This window comes from Myxocyprinus asiaticus, chromosome 10, assembly GCF_019703515.2.
Source record: "Myxocyprinus asiaticus isolate MX2 ecotype Aquarium Trade chromosome 10, UBuf_Myxa_2, whole genome shotgun sequence".
Classification (NCBI taxonomy): Eukaryota; Metazoa; Chordata; class Actinopteri; order Cypriniformes; family Catostomidae; genus Myxocyprinus; species Myxocyprinus asiaticus.
This window is the reverse complement of record NC_059353.1, coordinates 16,232,435-16,254,729: the sequence shown is the minus strand read 5'-3', so window position 1 is coordinate 16,254,729 and position 22,295 is coordinate 16,232,435. Positions and strand designations below refer to the sequence as shown.

Here is a 22,295-nt window from a genome sequence, read left to right as displayed (position 1 = left end):
GTCTGAGAATATTGCTCATCCATATCGATCTCTCTGCATACTGCTGGCTTTTCCAGGAAAACTAGAGCGCTGTGCACTGGGATCAGCTGGTAGACGTGGAATGGCAGTACAAGGCATTATTCCAAATCAGATCTCAGATTCAGTTTGCTAGGTCATCAGTACACCCTTTAAATTTTCAGGACTTAGTCCCATATTAGGGAGCAAGTTTGGTAAACTTGTGCTGTGAGAACGGAACCATATTGGGAAACTTGTCAGCACAAATGTTGCCATCTACTTCAAAACATTTGAAGAATGTCGATTAATTGAGATTTGATTGGATGATTGGATGTAAATTTGGGTCACATACTAGCAACTAAGCATGAGAAATGCAGAGAACTGCAAGTCAATTAAGAAAGTGCATCATTTATAAAGAAACATAATGATTCAGCAATATCTTATTTGAAAATGAAAGTGAGAAACAATGACAGGCTTTTCCAAAGTAGGGAGTGAATGAAATGCCACAGGCAAAAGACTGCTGGAAACACATAATATGAATTCCTCCAGTCCTGCTTTGAAATTGTACCCCATAGCCAGGAGGATTGAGCACAGGAGTGCAGATTCTGGTGGGGATGGGGGTAGGTAACCGCCACCAATAATCAAGACTAGCAAGTACAACCTCCCTTTTTTTTATTATTGTTGGTCTATGTACATGTGGCAGGTAGACATCTTTGGCCATTGTGCTGCATCTCATTGCTTTTAGCATGTCGCGTCATGAGTACTGTGTTTTTAAGACACCATATCCAATTAAAAACATGGCACAGCAGATGAACATCTGCTGCAAAAAAAAAAAAAAACAAGACTTGTGCTGCAACAACTGACCAATAAAATCAATAATAATCGGCAACTAATTTCAAATAGATTATTCCGATATAATAATATAAATATAATAATCATAAATACTACTCATGCAATGATCTGAAGTTTGCATGATAAAACTCATTTGACATGAGTTGTTCAGCACACAGGAGCACTTCATGTTAAACACAGAAACATATATAGCTCTCTCTCTCATTAACGTGAGCTCAGTCGAAACACTTTTGCCAAACCATTGCATAACTGCTGGTTTTCTTATCTTTACACTGCTATGGTGGCACAGAAGCTGCACCTGAAGTGGTATTTAGGTTTATTTACACAGACCGTTTAATGTTGCTCAGAAGTGGCATAGATGCACTTACACAGTAATTACAATTGCATAACAAAATATACTTTTAATAGCTAATTTATTAAATATATGCTCTGTCATGACAACAACACAGTTTAAGGCTGTTCTGATGCTGCAATCTATTTACACAGAACCAAAGCATCATCAGAACCGCCTTCAATACTAGGGGCCGAGTTGGGTCAGAGCATGCATAATTAAGTCTGGCTTTTATGCGGCACTGCATCTTTACACTGAATTTTGAACAGGCACAGAGCAGCCTTAACAAAGACGGCCCGTACCATTTTAGCATTTGTTACACGTTGTTACTTTTGATCAATGTAACAAAGTAAATAGTACAAATTACGCATATGAATAACAATATTAGAATGTTAGGGAATGACAGTCTCAGGGGCCGTTTACACGACAACGTTTTCAACTAAAAACGGAAAACTTCTAATGCGTTTTGGCTGTTTGTTTACACGACAACGGCGTTTTGGGGTCTGAAAACGCAAACTTTTGAAAACGGTTTTCAAAGTGCACGTTTTTGAAAACGATGCCATTATCGTCTCCGTGTAAACACACAAAAACGCAAATTTGTGAAAATGATGACGTCACGCGCATTACGTGTTCAGCCTATAGGCATACGCACGAGTACTTCAAAACAATGCGCGAGACATTCAAAACTACAATGGCGGACTACAGGACTATGTTTGTGCTGCTCAAGATTGAGTTTGACGCTTCTCCAGCAAAGTGTAGATTTACTGCATCACTACTTCGACCAGCGATTGCCATCTTCATTGTTCGTATTCACCGCTCTGTGGAAGAATGCTTATGTGCGCAGGCGCGTAGTGTTTCTTTACAAAGTGACATCGCCAACTACTGGCCTGGCATGCATAATACAGCCTTTTTAGTCGTTTTCGCGGCTCATTTTGACAACATTGTCGTCTGTACGCAAAAATTTTCAAAAACGCAAAGGAAAAACATCGCTGTCGTGTAAACATACCCTCAGTCACCATTCCCTTTTAAAATATAGAGCGAAAAACATGCAGTGGAAATAAATGGTGACTACAGCTAACATTCTGTCCGACATCTCCTTTATTGTATTGCATGGAAGAAAGTCATATGATTTGAAAAAGCATGAGGGTGTATGATGATAATTTCCATTAATAATAAGAATAATAAAAATTATTATTACTATTAGTAGTGTTATTAGATAAAACATGTTAAATATGTATTAGGCCTATGTAATGGAATATTGTGGTATAAACATCCATTATGTTATATGTAGAAGTAACTAGTTACTTTTAATTGGATACTTTTTTACTTTTCCTCGAGTAATTTTTAACAAGAGTACTTTTAATGTTAAATGTTTGTTTTGTTTTTTAAGTAATTGTACTTTTACCTGAGTAAAGTCTTTGGCTACTCTACCCACCTCTGAACTCAGATAACCACTCTGTACAATTGTGGTGAGAAGAATATCATCTCAGAATGCTATTTTGAGATGCGGGTTGGCATTGTTTTGGCAGCATGAGGGGGACATACACAATATTAGACAGGGGGTTTTAATATTGTGGCTGATCGGTGTATATAACAATACACGTGGATGTATTATAAAAATGTATATATATGGGGCCTGGGTAGCTCAGTGGTAAAATACGCTGGCTACCACCCCTGGAGTTCGCTAGTTTGAATCCTAGGGCGTGCTGAGTGACTCCAGCCAGGTCTCCTAAGCAACCAAATTGGTCCGGTTGCTAGGGAGGGTAGAGTCACATGGGGTAACCTCCTCGTGGTCGCTATAATGTGGTTCGATCTCGTGGGGCACATGGTGAGTTGAGCGTGGTTGCCGTGGTGGATGGAGCGAAGCCTCCACACACGCTATGTCTCCGTGGGAACGCGCTCAACAAGCCACGTGATAAGATGCGCGGGTTGACAGTCTCAGACGCAGGGGCAACTGGGATTCGTCCTCCTCCACCCGGACTGAGGCGAATCACTACGTGACCACGAGGACTTAAAAAGCACATTGGGAATTGGCCATTCCAAACTGGGGAGAAAAAAAGAAAAACAAATGTATATACATGGATGTAAGATTATTTATTGTACATTTATATTTATATACACAAGAATATTGTCATCTTTGGGTGAACTATCCTTTTAACTACCCTTAAAAGTATTTGTTAAAGATATTTGCCAAGAACAACGATATAAATACAAGTTAGCACATGATTGCATGTCTTGTGGGAAAACAAATGACTGAAAAGGGCCATAACGTACTGTAGTTTGTATACTAAAAAAATCATTCCATCTGAATAAAACCAGAGGTAAGAATTGAGGTAAGAAGTCATCCCCTGTGAGATTTAGATGAGATTATTGTTAAATTTTGGATGTTTTAGTATTAAGAATATTAATACATTAATAAAAAATACAAATCAACACTCCGATTAAAGTGCCCAATGGAAATATGAAAACAGAAAGTGGTGTGGTACTCATTGTGCTATAGTAAAATGAAGGTCGGGCTGTGGAGAAGGGCAACTGATTCAGAGGCGGGGCCAGGCACTCATTGTCTTGATCCCATCTCAGCTATATCACGCCCTCTCTGGAGCCCTTGAGGACACTTTGTCCGGGCACATGAGAGAGCCGTCTCCTGTAGGAGAGGTTTACTGTGTCAAATAATTAAACTCAGTAAACACACCCATTGCAAGTCCATGTTAGTCTGGTTAAGCACACTTCTGCTGTTGTTTGTGCATTTACGAAATTGTCAGTTTTTCTATTCTATTATTTTGTCAATCATTTTGCATCTTGTTGGGCCTATGCAGTTTACAGAAATATTAGTACATTTCAAGGTTTGATTGTAAGTACATTTTGCTTACTTTTGTACAAGAAACAACTTTGGTATTGTGTTGGGACACCACATAATGTCCAATGTAAAATCTGAGAACTGAAGCAAAACCAGTTGAGATCCACTGGGTTACATTTTTCTTGCATGGATTTCAACATTATATAAACTGGCTATAGAACTCACTATAGAAAACCTACAGAGTCACCTTCCCTTACTAAAAACATAAAAAAACATTCTGCTTCAACATGTAATTTCCTCATTACAATCTTCAGACAGTTAGCAAACTTCTGCTGAACTTTCACCTAAATCTTGAATTTATCTCAAAGTTTCAAAAGAACTTCCATGGTAAAACTTCAAAATAGCCATCAAATTAACAGAAATAAACTCTTAACTGACAAAAAAGGTGAAACTTCAATTTTTAGTCAATAACCCCAGGCAAAATGAGTCAAGATGTTTTCTAAGGCTAGAAAAATAGTAAACTTTTGGCAATCCAGAAACATTTGAATTTTCTTCACCCCAATGCCAGTTGTGTCAGAGAGAAAATAAAGCAGGGATACAATTATGTTTCTTCTTGCATTACAACAGCTGTTTCAGGCATGTCAAAGCATGAGAGGCACGAAAGTCTGTAATGACAATCAAATGATTTTCTGAGTAAGGAGTTTTCTCTTAGAGCTGGATATACTGAGGATACAATTTCCACTAAGAGAAGTGACTGAACTCTCTCTCTCTCTCCAATCTCTTTTTCAGACAAAATCAACACCAGAGCAAGAGTAGCCCGATCTTGATTCACTCCCCCTACACAAATTCTTCAGCACACATTGATTAGTACTTAAGCAGATTCAATGTCAACTCAAACTTTGATTCATAGCCTTCTTCAGTGTGTAGAGCCCTTTGATTTCCACAATGTGTATCCAGTCATAAAAACAGAATCAACTATTAAAAGCAAAATTTGACATATTTGAGAAAAAAAAAAATGTATGCTTAATTAATCCAATTAAAATTGTGATATGCCCTAGTGTGATGATTAAACCAGAAAAGGCTGGGATTTAATTAAATAAATATACAGTCAGAATGTGCTGTGCGCTTTAAAGGGAATGTGTGAAGCCGGCCACTCATACGCTGATAACACCTCATCATAAGCATAAGAATCACATGCGCTATTTGTTAGTATTAGATTACAGACAGCAGAGCGTGCATTAAGCTTGAAGCGCACAGCACATGCAGACTATACTGTGTATTTATGTAAAAGGAGGTGTGAAGCTGTCGTCAGAAACATACAAACTCAAATTGCTTCATTCGGCTTTCCACCAAAATAAAAGCTCAATCTAAAAAGACATACATTTTGCATACATTGAAAATTAATAGTCCCCATCCCGTTTCATTACATGGAAAAAGTAGCCTGGACATTCTGCTAAATATCTCCTTTTGTGTTACACAGCAAGTCATTCAGGTTTGGAATGACATGAAGGCGAGTTAGTGGTGACAGAATTAGGCTGGGTGAGAAGGACATAAACCTGCATCCTAATCTCCATCCTCTCATTCTTCCCCTAGTTCACCACATAGAGAACAGAGCAGCACACTTGGCATGCCAAGAACCAACAAAATTGGTGAACTAAAAGAAAATGAGGTTAGATTTTCCAAGCATGGATTCCGGATTATATCAATTGCCAGAAAGTTTCTTCTATTCATATTTTATTCTTTTTTTTTACGATCTGGCTTTTGTAAGCCTGACATTTTACTGCTAAGAAATTGGCATCTTTTATAAATTCTCCACAAAACAAATAACAAACCAGGTTGCATGGTTACACATCAAGGTAAGATTTCAGAGATTCAGCCACTTAGCGCTGAATACAATTATTCCTCTATGGAGTGAAAGAAATGGGTCAAGACAGAACAACTCGCAACGCTCCGACTGCACTGACAAGTCATGCAGAGATTTGGTTTGAGCTGAGATTCGGGAACACGGATAACTCGGCAGTAATCATGCAATCACAAACATGTCTACCACTATTTGAGCTGACAGAGAGACAGGAGCGACCTTGATAGTTTGATGCTCTGTCATGTGAACTCTACCCGCATTCTCAGTCTCTTGCAATCACTCTCTCACTTCCCAAATACACACTTGGCTACCATTCGAGAGTAGGTCAGGCCTGATACAGAGGCATTAAGAGCGGGTCGCTGGCAGGTTGCTGCTTTGGTCATGTTGAATAAAAATAACAGTAATAATCTCTAATATCTAAAACAACCTAAAAATGACTCACTCTCTTCTTGTTGGATAAGACAACACTGTGGGATCAACTAATGTCTTTCACTCTTATTTAAAATCCTTAATGTTCACTCTGTCTTTTTTTTTAGATTGCCTGTAAATGAGTGGTGCTTCCCTGTGTAAAACTTGCCGCCATGATGCTAAGGTGTTCTGAGTGGCTGTTTGTACATTGCTATGTGGTTGCTAGGTTGTTACTTTAGCAATGGAAAAAGCCAAACTTTTTTCTCCTAAACGAACTACAGCACCCTAGGAACAGAGCTTGTGTTTATACTACACACAGGGCCATTTAAACATTTGTTAGTTGAGGAAACTAAAGAAAGAACATCATATCCAAACCACACCCATTATTAGTTTAATCCAATCATCAACAATCTTTGATTAGCCTTCTAGCTCAAGAATGTAAGGCAGAACAAATACATCAGTGCATTTCATCATAATTTTTAGGCAAACCAAAAGAATAAAGTGTAAATCAGCCTTTATAGGGACAAGTCAAAAAAGCCAACCTACAAGCCTCATGACCCTAGATATGTCCCAGAATCTCCTTCAATGCAAGTCTATGTAATTTTTTGCCCATTTTATTGTCCACCAGTTGAAATTGTAAGTCCAATCACTAAGAAATGTAACAGTACACACCTCTTCTAAACAAGCTGTATTATTTGAGGTATCATTCATGTCCACAGAACATATGATTTTTGATGAGTTACTAGCTAAAATTTTTAAATAACCCTAACCCATTCCAAAACACTCCGATCACCCATTCCACCCTGCCTCTGTCTCTCATTAGTCGCTTTCACACATACAGCCTTTTCCAGAAAATAACCTGCAATTTTCAGTTTACGTAGAGGTCATGTGTGAATACGACCCGTTCGAAAATACCGGTAAATTTAGCGCTGGGTATTTCCCTGAATGAGAAGTAGTAATATTACCTGTAAAGTTCAGTTTTGATGCTATGTGAGAACAGAGTCGTAAAATTAATGATTTGAGGTCAGGACGCATTGAAGAGGGAGATGATTCAGTTACTCTGGAGTCATAACCTATTGGACACATTCCATTTAGTCTGAGGATATAAAAGACTCAAATCTGAAGTCATACTGAGCAGCCAATGGAAATCGACCATGCGTGGTTAAGACACTGGACCACAAAGAAATGGAGATGGCGAACAAGCGAATAAGCTAAACATTTAATGACACTCAGCTCCAACTCGCATCGCAGTCTCCATCTTTCCACCCAAGACTGCACCCAAATGCACTCTGCCTGTATCTTTTGAAGCAGCAACATCAACGGCAGCACTCCCGTACATCCATGTTTTTTTACATCTGTCAATATTCTCCTAGAATCTATAATCGGATTGACTTGACAACCGGAGTGATCCTATGTTGTTTAGTGTGTGATGCCCAGTTTTTGTCTGTATCCATTTACATAGTCATTAAGTGTGTAATATCTAGTATTTTTAGATTCTGTTCAGATTTTAGAAGTGGTGTAATCCATCCTAAAAGTGCTTCTCTCCATCTGAGCAGATGAAGGTACTTTGTCGACTGAAAATAACTAACTCCATCTCAGAGTTTAATGGCATTTTGGTGATGAAGTGTGAATGGTCGCAAAACGGAAAAAAAGAAAACCGTTTCATGTGTGAACAGCAGAAGTGATACGTTTACCAATAAAGGCAATTCAACATTTTTACTGCAATTTACCAGGTTGCTTGTGTGGAAGGGGCTAATGACTAAAAATGGTGCAGAATTTTCACATGCAGCTTTAACAGGACCAAACCCCTGACATTTTACTATACTTCAGCTTTAACTGAGACCAAATACTCATTGCTGTGCACTTTCAGAATCAGAGAAGAGAGTTGACTGGCTTTAATATGGTGTATTTACATAGAAAGAGCCATTGTTCCATCCATACAAAAAAAAAAAAAAAACTTGCTCACACAGAAACAGTATGAATCAGCAAACTATTATCATAGAAAACAAGCTGCCTAGATATTAACATATTGCATTTTAACAGGCAAAATTTTCAACACCTTTATTATTATCATTAAAAGGATGTATTTCATGTTTGAAGCACTTCTAATGAATCCCAGGGCAACATTTTTCTTTCCTACAGTTCGCAACTGGAGGACAAACAACACACGCTGAGAGTCTTCACACTAGGCTGATGGTTGGCCTAGAGGAGAACCCACTGAACTGACAGAGCTATGGTTATTCTAATTCTTTCTCTCCCTTCAGCTTGTGTCCTGTGGGAAACAGCCAGTCCTCTCAGAGGGACATAGGGGATGAAGGCTGCCAAGGTCAACTGTGTCCATAAAATCTTGGCAGCAGTATAATGTGACACTTAATCTAATTGACTGTCAGTGGCTAAAGGAGCTTGAATGAGCCTAGTGTGCATCATATTCAGTAATGTATAAAAACGCTCTTTCGTAACAGTGGGCATTCAAAAGGATTATTTAGATCACTTTTACAGCTCAAAAACAGCTCTTGTGCTTTAACAAAAATCTGGGCACAGTTGCTAGAAACCCCTTAAGTTAAGAAAACCCTTATATATTTTAAAGTTATAATTGTAAGGCTATTGTCACTAAATGGTTCTTAATTTGAAGGGATTCTTGCAACCGACAGATGAACTTCACATTTAAAATAATCCTCAGAGTATTACTTTAAACCAAGGTCAGAAATTGACCAGAGCTCAGGGCAAAAATGCCACAAAACCAAATGGTCCAAATTTTTTAAATGTGGGAGCAAAAAAGCCCCCAAAGTTAATTCCTTATATCTGCTATCTAACCTTTGATGCATGTAATTATAATCTACCCTTGGCCTGTCAATTTTACTATTGGTTTAAAAGGGGCCATGACATGAGAAATCACATTTTCCTTGATCTTTTGACATAAAAGAGGTCATTGTACTATAAAGATATACTGTATGTTTCAGAAATCAAAACGTCCTCCTCACTGCAAAAAGAGCACTGGTTGAAACCAAGCTGCCAAAAGGACTAGTTCTCTACTTCCTCCACATTGTGATGTCACACTATGGAAGACATTTGCCTCCACAACAACACATCAATGCCTACTTTCCATTTAATCACTTCCAGTAGTGGTGAACAGTGAAATGGCAAGTAGAGAGAGCAGGTCAGTCAAGAGCAGTACTGTCAAGTCTTAAAGGAGAAGCAGCACCTCAAGCGATTCTGACAAAGGGTCAAAACGAGGGTGGAAAATTAGCATGTTTTACAAATGTATTACTGTTTTTTGAACAACAAACTTTAATAATATTATAAGTGAACTTCAAGGAACATATTCAAATAATAAAATAAAAGGCATGTCATAACCCCTTTAAGTATTTGACATAAATGTATAGTATGCCACGTTTTAAAGGTTTAAAACGCCCTCATCAAAGGTAAAACATGCCCCTGAAAACCTATTCTAGGTGGGAAAATTGTGCCCTTGAATAAAAAAAGAATAATTTCTGACAAACTAATTTTATTGTTTTATACAAACTAAGGGATTTTCTGCAGTAATTAACAGATATCTCAGATGCTGTCACTTAATATTTTTAGGACCCTCCACAAAAGATGTAAAGGGCTCCAAAAAGACTCCTGTTTCTTATGCTAGAAGCGGTCTGTGACATTTTATGTGTTTGATGGGGGCCTGTCCTCTGACACAACATTTTGTGAGATAAAAAGCATGACAAAGAAGCCTTTTAATCTTAGGAGTACACCAGGGAGTTATTACCATAGCAAGTTAAGTGTCTGGGTAAATCCAAATCATTTATGCATTGTGATGGCAAATTAGGTTGCTAGGATTTTTGTTTATGAAAGCAGATCTGTCTCAAATTGTTTGCCTCTCTCACACACACACACACACAAACACACACACACACACACACACACACACACATTAATCAGATGAAACCATGCCACTGCCTGGTGGCAGCTGCCAATGTTTCTAAAACACAATGGACGAGGGGCTTTTAACAGTTTTAATCTTTTACCCAACACAGACCGGTTATACTATAAGCAGTCCTGTTGAAGGGGAGACAATGCAATGGGGCAATGCTGATTTTTCACCACAAAATCTAACATTGTGGCATCACAGTTTGTGACTGATGTGAATCTAATACAAACGAAACACGCCTATATAAAACATTACTGAATCACAATGCAAAGGTCAACAAAACTTAGGTCACAAAGCCATGTACAAATACTCTCACATGAGTCACCCCTTTCCACCTTTACATGTTTGCAGTACCTTTGTTAGAGTCCGCATTAGAGGCAGGGGGGTTAATGACAAATCATTCTGATGACAAATCAGGCTTTGGTCTAAGGTCTTATATATCCAAGATAGAAAACATCTGCATAGAAACAGAAGAGTGTCATTCATCAATGAAACTAAACTGATGACAGACCAGACACCTGGTAATACATTAGAACTGCTATGCAGCAGATGTCACCTAAATGAGCTTATTAAAAATGGCATGAGGGGCCTGGGTTGCTCACAGAGTAAAGACGCTAACTACCACACCTGGACTCGCAAGTTCGAATCCAGGGCATGCTGAGTGACTCCAGCCAGGTCTCCTAAGCAACCAAATTGGCCCAGTTGCTAGGGAGGGTAGAATCACATGGGGTAACCTCCTCGTAATCGCTACAATGTGGTTCTCGCTCTCGGTGGGGCGTGTGGTGAGTTGTGCGTGGATGTCACGGAGAATAGCGTGAAGCCTCCACATGTGCTACGTCTCCACGGTAACGCGCTCAACAAGCCACGTGATAAGATGCGCAGATTGACGGTCTCAGGAGCGGAGGCAACTGAGATTCGTCCTCCACCACCCGGATTGAGGTGAGTCACTACGCCACCACAAGGACTTAGAGCACATTGGGAATTGGGCATTCCAAATTGGGGAGAAAAGGGAGAAAACGGCATGAAGTCGTTCACGAAACATTAGTAATATTGCACTTGTGCTACTTTGATGATTGATGCACATGGTTGACCTGTCACTGCACCAACAAGGGACATCCTTTCATCTGAGACTCACGGGACACTATTAATTTAAATCACTTTACTCCCTTTCATCCTGCCTGTTTCCTCTTTGCCTCCTTTTTTTCCCTCTTTCTCTTCATCCTGAAATGCCTTATGGTCGTTTCCAGTTTCAGTCCTGAGTAGAGGGATAGCTGCTCCTCCTGCAAAGCTCAGCTCTATAGAGATCCTACTGGATCTTTATCAGGACCTAGTTTAAAGCGATAGTTCACCCATTTTAATTTTCTAACCTTCATGCCATTCTATACTGTTATGATATACTTTTTCTGTAAAAACAGAAATGAAAACTGGTTGACCTTTTCCATACATTCTAATGAAAGGGGACTGTAGCTTTCAAGCTTAAAAAAGGATGCAAAAGCACCATAAAAGTTAGGATGGGCATTTTCGAGTAATTATGTAGTCGAGTTATCAAACCCACAAAAACTGAGTAATCGATTACTTGTAAATTAAAATTCAAGTTAAAAATAATAAGTATGACACGAACATAAAAAAAAATATATATTGTTAATTCACAAATTTTACCAAGAATCGTTCCAAAATAAGGTAACATCGCATCGTGACAGACTTGGAGGTATCTGCAAACATCGGATCGCTAGCTAAGAGAAACTTTTGATTTACACCCCTAGACGGCATTAGGGTAAAGCACATATATAAACTCATAAAGGCCATCACATTTTTAACATTTCACATGTTATTATTCAGAAAAACAAGTGGTGAAAGTCAGCTTTTTATAAAATGTGCTCTGCCCATGTTCAGATATTTTACGCACATACCAGTCTAATAAGCTTCCTAGTTTCTCGTACCGCTTTGCACTTTCTTTCCACAGTAAAAGCAGACCCTTGACCGTTAGTTTGCATGACAAGAACCAAAACATCAATTGAATCAAAATATTACAAGTATTGCAACAATATGCTTTGCTTTCAAAATCAAAGACGCCATCAAATCTTCTTTTCTCACCCAACACCTCCATGACACACATCCGCAGCACCCTCCCAATGGACTCAATTGTAACTGCGATATTTGGTGAGAGATTCAGAGGGAAAGTACAGTATTCAGCGCTGCTCATGGCATGCAAATATGCAAAGAAAAATCAATTTGCAATATTGGAGTAGTGTTTTTACTGTTAGACTAGCTGGTGCAAAATTAGTACTTTATTTGTCGATTACTTGTGAACATCCCTAATAAATGTATCATAAATATATCATAACAGTAGTTCACACAACTTGTGTGCATTATTCAAAGTCTTCAGAAACCGATAGCTTTGTGTTTAAGTCATCATTCATTTAAAATCTTGACATCTGCCCTAGCTCTACTTGACGTGCTCATGACATAAGTAGTGATGTTTGAGTCGTTAACAAATCTTTCCTTTGAGTCAGATCTTTTCAATGAATTGGTTGATACGGTTCACAAAACCAGTCTGAATTATTCGACTCAATAATCCGGTTCCTAGTTATTGACTTAAAAGCTAAGTGGCTGGAAAAAACATCATTGAACTACTTCAATTTGTTTTGAACACAAGCTATTATATGTCTTCAGAAGACTTGGAATTGCTATAGCATACAAGTTGCATGAACCACATTTATGATACTTTTATGGTGCTTTTACATCCCTTTTAATGCTTGTTTCAGTCCCCATTCTTTGTAACTGCCTGGAAAAGAGAAGGTAAATTATGTTCCAAGGAAGAAAAAAACAGCATACGGGTCTGGGACAGAGTGAGGGTGAATAAATAATGACACAATTTTCATTTTTGGGTGAATCACTCCTTTAAGATCCCTTAGAACAAAGAATCTGCTAAGCAGAAAAAGATCCAGGCTGCCAGACTCTCTGCATCTGGACCCCAGGGTCCACACAGGCAGCATCCACCCTAGTTTCACAATCACCTGACGTCACTTTGGTAAAAGAGGCCAGCTCTCGAAAGAAGATCTGGTGGGGATGGACACTGGTTCATTGCTACACATATGGTGTGAGCTAATGAAAATGAATACTGCAAATAACACTAACAACAAATTTGAGGAGAAAGGCCTCACAGAAATAGGAAGATTGTTGAAAACACACTAGGAATCAAAAATAAACCCATTGTAATTTTTATATAAAAAGCAAAACAGTTTCATTATTTTACATCCAGATATTCTACTGCTCCCTCTGGACTAGAATGAGGTAAAAGTAGCCTGCACAGGAAAAAAATAAAACATGTAATTTAATGCATTACCAGCAGCAAGAGTTTCCAAAATCTGAGCAAATACAAATAGCATGATAAATTATTTACTGTATACCAATAATATACATTGGAATTTATTTTTGTGTTTTAAGTGTAAAATGCTTCCCTTCTATTATGATTTTACCCTCCATGCATACTGCAGCCATTCAATTCAATAATACATATACAAAATTATCTACAATCAAGGACATTTTTAAATGATCGTCATCAGCAATTTATTGTTAAATTAGGACCTTAGGTCTTAAAGGCATAAAAAGATCCATAAAGATGTGATGATCGCATTGAGACTTTTATAATGATAGCCTAAATTACTTAAAAAGTAAAATCATTCAGTCTTTGCCAGACTAAGATTCAGGCAAATTACCCTTCAGTTCTCATAGGATATAACAGAAGGGAGTCCCATCTGAGCTAAATAGCATTTCTGAATGTAACTCAGATGCAGCTATGCTGTTCTGAAGCTTGTTAACATTTTGACTGTTTTCCAACAGTTGACCACAACATCATCCTTCTTTGCATTTATTCAAACACTGTTCTTTTAACATTTCTATTAGGAATATTACATAAGATTACAGCACATGCCTCTTGGGTAGATATATCCCTTTGATTCAACACTTGTGGTGGAATCTGGGATACTGGTTGTAAAAGTAAAAAAATTTAGAACAGACTATATGATTCAGACTGATCTATAAAAATGGGAAAGGCTTTTGCCAGTAGATACACATAGCCTACTCGTCCAAGCAGGACCAATATCTGAGCAAATAGGCCTCCACTGCACAGGCACCAAGACTGGTACTAAAACCACAGCTGTCATGGCAAAGGGTGGAATCTGGAGACTCAAAACATTAATGTGTTTGTGTGCTTTGAGTGGAAGGTCCAACCTGGCAATTGCTCATCTGCTTGCAGTATGTGTTACTGCAGAACAGGCTTCGCCAGGTAAGATAAAAAAATACCAGCAGAAATGACGTTTGCATGGAATGCAAATGTGCTGGAAAACATAACAGCGTATATTATATAACAGCAAATGAAACTCTCTCAAAGACCCTCTATTGCCTGAATAACAGCATTATCCAGATCATCTATGATCGACTGATTCATCTTGACTAATTAGTCCAAATTCAGGTAACCTATTCCTTATTCTCGCCTAAATTCCTACTGCAAAAAGCAGGCATGTCAGCATCTTCACGGGACATCCCTAATCATTACAGTATTTCACCACAGAATTAAAAATAATACGTTTGTTTTTTGTTTTTTTACACATGAAAATCCAGGGAGCAGCCCTGTAATTCAGACATGAAGGCACCGCACAGCTGTCTGATTTTCAGGGCTGCTCCCTGGATTTTCCTCTATCTCTCACTGACTAATGAGCTAATACATCGCCAACGTGAAACATACAAGATCGCTTCTTCAATTTTTTTTTTTTTTTTAATTCAGAGAGGGGTTGCAATCATCAGCAGCAGCGAGTATAAATAAAGAGAAGCTGCTTACTGTCGCAAACCAAGCCGACGGCTCTGCGGCTTGTGTCTTTTCCGAAGGAAACCGTAACAATGGAGAAAAGACGCCGACGTGTTGCGCGCAAATCCAGCGATCGAAATCCCGAATCCTTTTAGAAATAGATCGGGGTGTCACAGCCAGTGCCGACTGCTTATTTTTGATGATGACGAGACGAGCGAGACTCCCGTTTCTCTCCCGCTTCCATTCCCGTTGTGAGTGTGACTGCTGGTATCTGCGGACCGATGAGCGTTCCTTACGTCTCCGTTTCCTGTCCAGCCCCGAAATCCATGTGATTGCGCCCTACCCATTGTGACGTCATAAAAGGAATGGAAATGAGATTCAGTGAGAACTATCCAGCTGCAGCTCCGCAGCAGCAGTTTCAGGGCAGAAGCACCAGGGCAGCAGCCTCCGGCCGGAAGTTTAGGGCGGAGTCAACGCTGATCTGACGGTTTTAGGAGACAAACGAACGCTACACTAGTGTAATTTCTTATATTTGTTTGACTTATTAGATTGAAGACGTCGTGTTTTCACATTTATTTCGATTTGAATACAATGTAAAAACATTTAACTACATTAAATGAGATATTAATTCCTTCATAGTCATGATGTTACAAATTGTACTTTAAAAAGACAGAGTATATGAGCATTTAATGTCCTATGTGTTTAATTATATACAATTAAATAATCATTCAGTAACAAATCCTAGTGCATCTCGGTCCATTGCACAATTTTGATAAACTAAAAATACGATATTTTAATAATAATAACCTAAAAGGGTTTAGATGGGAGGGTTCTAAAGTTACAAGAAAATATAAGAAAATATAATTTGTGTAAAAAAGAAATATTATGCTGATGTTGATTTAAGAAGATACCTTTCAATTCCAAAGTTCTCCAAAAAGAATTAGAGTCCACCATTTCCTGATGACTGGAAGGTCACACTTGCAGATCCCCTCCTAAGTTAATTTAATTACTTCAAGTGGTAACTCGTTACTTTGAGGTAAAATCAAAAGGAGCACCTAGGACAATGTGCAGAGCATACTGAAAATCACAGAAGAAAACATATTAAAGAATTGTTTAAATTTTATAACATTTCTCAAATTTTATAAAAAAATAAAATAAAAATACCATGCATGTATGTGTTTACAGTTTTGAACATTTGTTCAGTTAAGTACTGTTTGTTCCATGCTCTAGCATTTGAACAAGTGTTTTTTTTTTTCTTCATGAGAGATCCCTATGTATCCAACCTTGTTTTTCAGAAGGTATAATCTCTCTGAATCTGTTCTAAAACAGAGTCGCCCCAGTAACTGGAATTGTCACACCATGCAAAATTACAACATGCAAAGTCTGAGCAGCAAAGTCTGAACAGCGAACCTTGAACAGTGAACACTGAACACGTTCACATCTATATTTGTATAAGCAACCTGAAAACTTTCACATATCATTCATCACCCAACCCATAGGGATTGGTTGAATCTAGGAAGTGCATTTGCTTATTTTTAGGCTTCATGATCTGTGATCTCAGTGATTCAACCCTGGTAGACGGTCTGGTTTGAGCATTTCTGTAACTGCTGATTTGCAGATACAGGCTGCAGTGGGCACAGGCTCACCAAAACTAGACAGTTGAAGATTGTAAAAAGATAGCCTGGTCTGATGAATCTCAATTTCTGCTGAGGTACACAGATGGTTGGACTGCTTCATCCTCAGCTTTTGATCTTGGCTGACAGAAGTGGAACCTGATGTGTTCTTCTGCAGTTGTAGCCCATCCACCTCATTCATCACTTAATTGTGCATTCTGAGATGCTATTCTGCTCCCTAAAATTGTACAGATGGGCTATCTGAGCTACCGTAGCCTTTCTGTCAGCTCGAGCCAGTCTGGCCATTCTCCGTTGACCTCTCTCATCAACAAGGTGTTTCCATCTGCTGAACTCACTGGATGTTTTTTGTTTTTGGCACTATTCTGAGTAAAGTCTAAAGACTGTTGTGCGTGAAAATCCCAGGAGATCAGCAGTTACAGAAATACTCAAACCAGCCCGTCTGGCACCAACAATCATGCCACGGTCAAAATCACTGAGATCACATTTTTAGCCCATTCTGATGGTTGATGTGAAATTAACTGAAGCTCCTGACCAGTATCTGCATGATTTTATGCATTGCACTACTGCCAAACGATTGGCTGATGATTAGATATTCACATGAATAAGTAGGCATACAGGTGTTCCTAATAAAGTGCTCTGTGAGTGTATGGCTGTCTTGTTTCAAAGGTTGCATCCTCCAGAGTTTGCATTTCTAAGCTGCATATGTCATCAAGTCTGTCTCATTTTAGAAAAGTTAGGAGGATATTCTGAATGCAGCCTTCAAATGCCACATTCTTTCACGGGGATTGGGAGGATGCACCCCCTTGGCACTCACAACCCACAGTTCTTTGCTTCAACAGAAAGGAACATCATTAATGATGCCGATTTGCTCAAATATGATGTTCAAACACAAGTAATATTAATTCACTAGTTGAAGTACCTTAGTAGACTGGTGTAAAGTATATAATATGAATAATTATATGAATATATATTAAAATCTATTTTCTTTTCTCTCTACACCATTATAACTCTCCTCAATTTTACTTTAGAGATTCCCTTCCAAATGCACATAGTCCCCTTCTCATATAAAACGCTCGCAAGGCGTGCATAGATGTTATAGCAACCATGATAAGTCCTTTTTTCCGTTTGCCCTCCGAAGGCCATCTCATTTCAACTAAACTTGTTTAGAGGAGGATGCTTGGTATACTGCAGCCTCCAAGAGACATGTCCTACCTATCACACAGCCTTCAAAACAAGACACAGCTTTTGTCTCCAGCTATTTGGAAGTGCAGTTTTACTACAGCTTACCTGTTCCTTAGCCACCAAGGACACTACCTCAAGACATCTGAAAATTTTGTTATAAGAAAACTACATGTTAAACAGTAACTGACATATATTTTAAAGTCATTGTATTTGGACTCACTGTAATTGTCTATTACAATACAAACAAATCAAGAGTTGGATCTAAAAATAAATATACATACAGTTGTGCTCAAAAGTTTGCACACCCTGGCAGAAATTGTGAAATTTTGGCATTGATTTAGAAAATATGACTGATCATACAAAAAAAACTGTCTTTTATTTAAGGATAGTGATCATATGAAGCCATTTATTATCACATAGTTGTTTGGCTCCTTTTTAAATCATAATGATAACAGAAATCACCCAAATGGCCTTGATCAAAAGTTTACATACCCTTGAATGTTTGGCCTTGTTACAGACACACAAGGTGACACACACAGGTTTAAATGGCAATTAAAGTTTAAATTTCCCACACCTGTGGCTTTTTAAGTTGCTAGAAAGAAGCCTTTATTGTGCCAGTGCCACAAAAAAGCCCAGTTACAATATGCCTGACAACACCTTGACACACCTCACAGCTTCTAGCACACTGTAATTTGGACTGACGAGAACAAAATAGAGCTTTATTGTCACAACCATAAGCGCTATGTTTGGAGAGGGGTCAACAAGGCCTATAGTGAAAAGAATACGATCCCCACTGTGAAGCATGGTGGTGGCTCACTGATGTTTTGGGGGTGTGTGAGCTCTAAAGGCACAGGGAATCTTGTGAAAATTGATGGCAAGATGAATGCAGCATGTTATCAGAAATTACTGGCAGACAATTTGCATTCTTCTGCACGAAAGCTGCGCATGGGACGCTCTTGGACTTTCCAGCATGACAATGACCCTAAGCACAAGGCCAAGTTGACCCTCCAGTGGTTACAGCAGAAAAAAGTGAAGGTTCTGGAGTGGCCATCACAGTCTCCTGACCTTAATATCATCGAGCCACTCTGGGGAGATCTCAAACGTGCAGTTCATGCAAGACGATCAAAGACTTTGCATGACCTGGATGCATTTTGCCAAGACGAATGGGCAGCTATACCACCAGTAAGAATTTGGGGCCTTATAGACAACTATTACAGAAGACTGCATGCTAAAGGGGGCAATACACAGTATTAAGAACTAAGGGTATGCAGACTTTTGAACAGGGGTCATTTCATTTATTTTCTTTGTTGCCATGTTTTGTTTTATGATTGTGCCATTCTGTTATAACCTACAGTTGAATATTAATCCCATAAGCAATAAAAGAAATGTGTTTTGCCTGCTCACTCATGTTTTCTTTTAAAATAATTACATGTATTACCAATTCTACAAGGGTATGCAAACTTTTGAGCACAACTGTATCTTTTTACAATATTTTTTACCAATGTTTTTACATGACTTTTAAAGATGTTTCATAGAATTTATTAAAAGACATCTAAATTTACCCAACACAGCTTGTCCATACATATTCATCACCAATTTGGATCCAAAACTTTTCAACAATCTGGTCATCACTTTGTTTTTTTTGTTTTCATTATAGTGGTGAATTATGTTCCTCATCTGAAACAGATGTGTTGCCGGCAAAGACATTTTCAAGAAGTAATTGTTTTTCCTCATCTTGGCAAATAGTTGCTCTGCAACATAGCTATTCACTTTGTCAGCTATCTGAGGCACTAGGGTGAGCTTCCTCAGAACATCTCTACAGTCTTTGTATTGTCTTAATGAAAACGGTCACACAGAACGTAATGATCAGCAGAACCTGTCAATGGGTGTCCATTAGGATCGGTCACTCTCTTTTTTTCATCCAGCCAAGGCAGTGACACTTTCAACTTTCCAGATTTGGCCAGTTCTATGTTATTTTGAGTGGGTTATGCTAAGCATCTTTCAAATGGAGAGATGTGTACCTTTTCAGGTGCCCTAAGATTGCCCATAAATTATGACATTAGGCATTTGTTTCCACAAAAACAGGAAGTCAGCAAAGTCTCGAGGGCTCTCAGCTCGAAGATTACATTTTAAACTGTAAACAATTCCACAGGGACACATGATCACTCCAGCCTGCTAATAAATTACAAAAGACAGAAAAAACAAGATAAAAGATTTTAGAAAATAGCATATAATAATAACAAGTACCCCATAATAAAACATTAAGATTTTGCCGATAACATACAAGGAATTTGTCTTGGTGACAGGAGCTTCCAGTGCACAACAATACAAAACAGCAACAAGACATAGATAATAATAAAAATAATTAAAAACTGAATAAAAAATAAATAAATAAAATAATAATAAATAAAATGTGGCATATATACATATATATATATATATATATATATATATATATATATATATATATATATATATATACACACATACACTACTGGTCAAAAGTTTTGAAACACTTCACTGAAATGTTTCTCATGATCTTAAAAATCTTTTGATCTGAAGGCATATGCTTAAATGTTTGAAATTAGTTTTGTAGACAAAAATATAATTGTGCCACCATATTAATTTATTTAATTATAAAACGTCATGGTTACTTGTGTAACCTCCGTTCCCTGATGGAGGGAACGAGACGTTGTGTCGATGTAGTGACACTAGGGGTCAATCATGGGAGCCCGAGACACCTCTGGTCTTTGATAAAAGGCCAATGAAAACTGGCGAGTGGTATTTGCATGCCACTCCCCCGGACATACGGGTATAAAAGGAGCTGGTATACAACCGCTCATTCAGGTTTTATGCTGAGGAGCCGATATAAGGTCCGGCCATTTCAGCGGCTAGTTCAGAGTTGTGGCAGGAGGGACACAACGTCTCGTTCCCTCCATCAGGGAACAGAGGTTACACAAGTAACCACGACGTTCCCTATCTGTCACTCACTCGATGTTGTGTCGATGTAGTGACACTAGGGGTCCCTATACGAAACACCACAAATGGCTGAACTGTGTTACGTCAACTGGCGGTGTGTGGTGGGCAGACTACTGTGTGCCTCATAGCCAGCACACCAGGTCAACACGTAACCTCCCCAAACATAGTTATGAGTGTCAAACAGCCCTTTGGGGACAAGTCGACTAGCTAAAAGATAGAGACAAGCTTAACCAAGTTGTGGCCTCTTTTCCCCTTCTCTTTTTCCACTCCCTAAAAAAGAAGGGGGATTATTTAAGTGGGGGATATTTAAGTGGAAAAATACATCACATGGTCTTTCTGACCATGTGGACAGTTTTCAAGGTAGGTCCTACCCAACGGGGGAGGAGTTACTACAAACAAAGAGACTGGGGCAGAGGGGCTTTGCCCTAGGAAGACGCAGTTTGCCAACAGGGAAACGAACTAGCGGAAGATATATATCGCATGGGGTTAGCCTTACAGGGAACCGCCACATGCAGAGCACCTACCCCAGAACAGGACTCTTAGTTAGCACGTGTACTGGGCCGGCAGCGAGTCTCTCCGAAAACTCGACTGCCACAGGGCTCGGAGGAAATCAACCAGGGAACAAAGTTTGTGAACACTACTGGGAATTAATGCCGCACGTCTTCAGCTCAAAAGGAGGTGGAAGGCGCTATGTGCAAGCGATACACCCAGCCAGCTATCCCGGGCTTATCCGCTTGTGTTGCGTGCCACTACCTGGGACAAAACCGGTTCCACCCGGAGGTTGTAGAACCTTGCAAAGGTGTTGGGTGTTGCCCAGCCCACTGCTCTGCAAATGTCTGTTAGAGAGGCACCTCTGGCCAGGCCCCAGGAAGCCACTACACCCCTGGTAGAATGGGCTCGTAGCCCTACCGGGGGCGGCATGTCCTGGGCAAGATATGCCATAGTTATGGCGTCAATGAGCCAGTGGGCGATCCTCTGCTTGAAGACAGTACTTCCTTTCCGCTGTGCACCAAAGCAGACAAAGAGCTACTCAGAGATTCTAAAGCTCTGCGTGCAATCCAAATAGATGCGTAAAGCGCGCACCAGACACAGCAACGACAGGGCTGGGTCTGCCTCCTCCTGGGGCAGCGCTTGCAGGTTCACCACCTGGTCCCTAAAAGGGGTGGTGGGAACCTTGGGTACATAGCCCGGTCGGGGTCTTAGGATCACGTGAGTGTAACCCAGACCAAACTCCAGGCATGTTTCGCTGACAGAGAACGCTTGCAGGTCACCTACCCTCTTGATGGAAGTGAGCGCAGTCAGAAGAACAGTATTCAAGGAGAGTGCCTTAAGCTCAGCTGACTGCAAAGGCTCAAAGGGGGCTCTCAGTAGACCCTGAAGAACTACAGAGAGGTCCCATGAGGGAACGAGGTGCGGTCTGGAGGGATTCAGCCTCCTGGCACCTCTTAGGAACCTGATGATCAGGTCGTGCTTCCCTAAGGACTTACCGTCGACTGTGTCGTGGTGTGCTGCTATGGCAGCAATGTACACC

The 22,295-nt window shown here is 39.4% G+C and overlaps 1 protein-coding gene across 4 annotated transcripts in view; it reads right to left on the bottom strand.

Moving 5' to 3' along the window:
- The window catches only part of raph1a (Ras association (RalGDS/AF-6) and pleckstrin homology domains 1a), a 123,364-nt gene extending 108,094 nt beyond the window's left edge, over window positions 1-15,270 (bottom strand). For 3 of the 4 annotated variants that reach the window (XM_051709273.1, XM_051709274.1, XM_051709275.1), the window contains exon 1: window positions 15,003-15,267. The gene's annotated coding sequence lies outside the window, so the exon portion shown is untranslated. Of the gene's footprint in view, window positions 1-15,002 lie in introns of all 4 variants that reach the window. The other variant, XM_051709276.1, reaches the window with a different exon arrangement.
- Window positions 15,271-22,295: the final 7,025 nt, after the last annotated feature.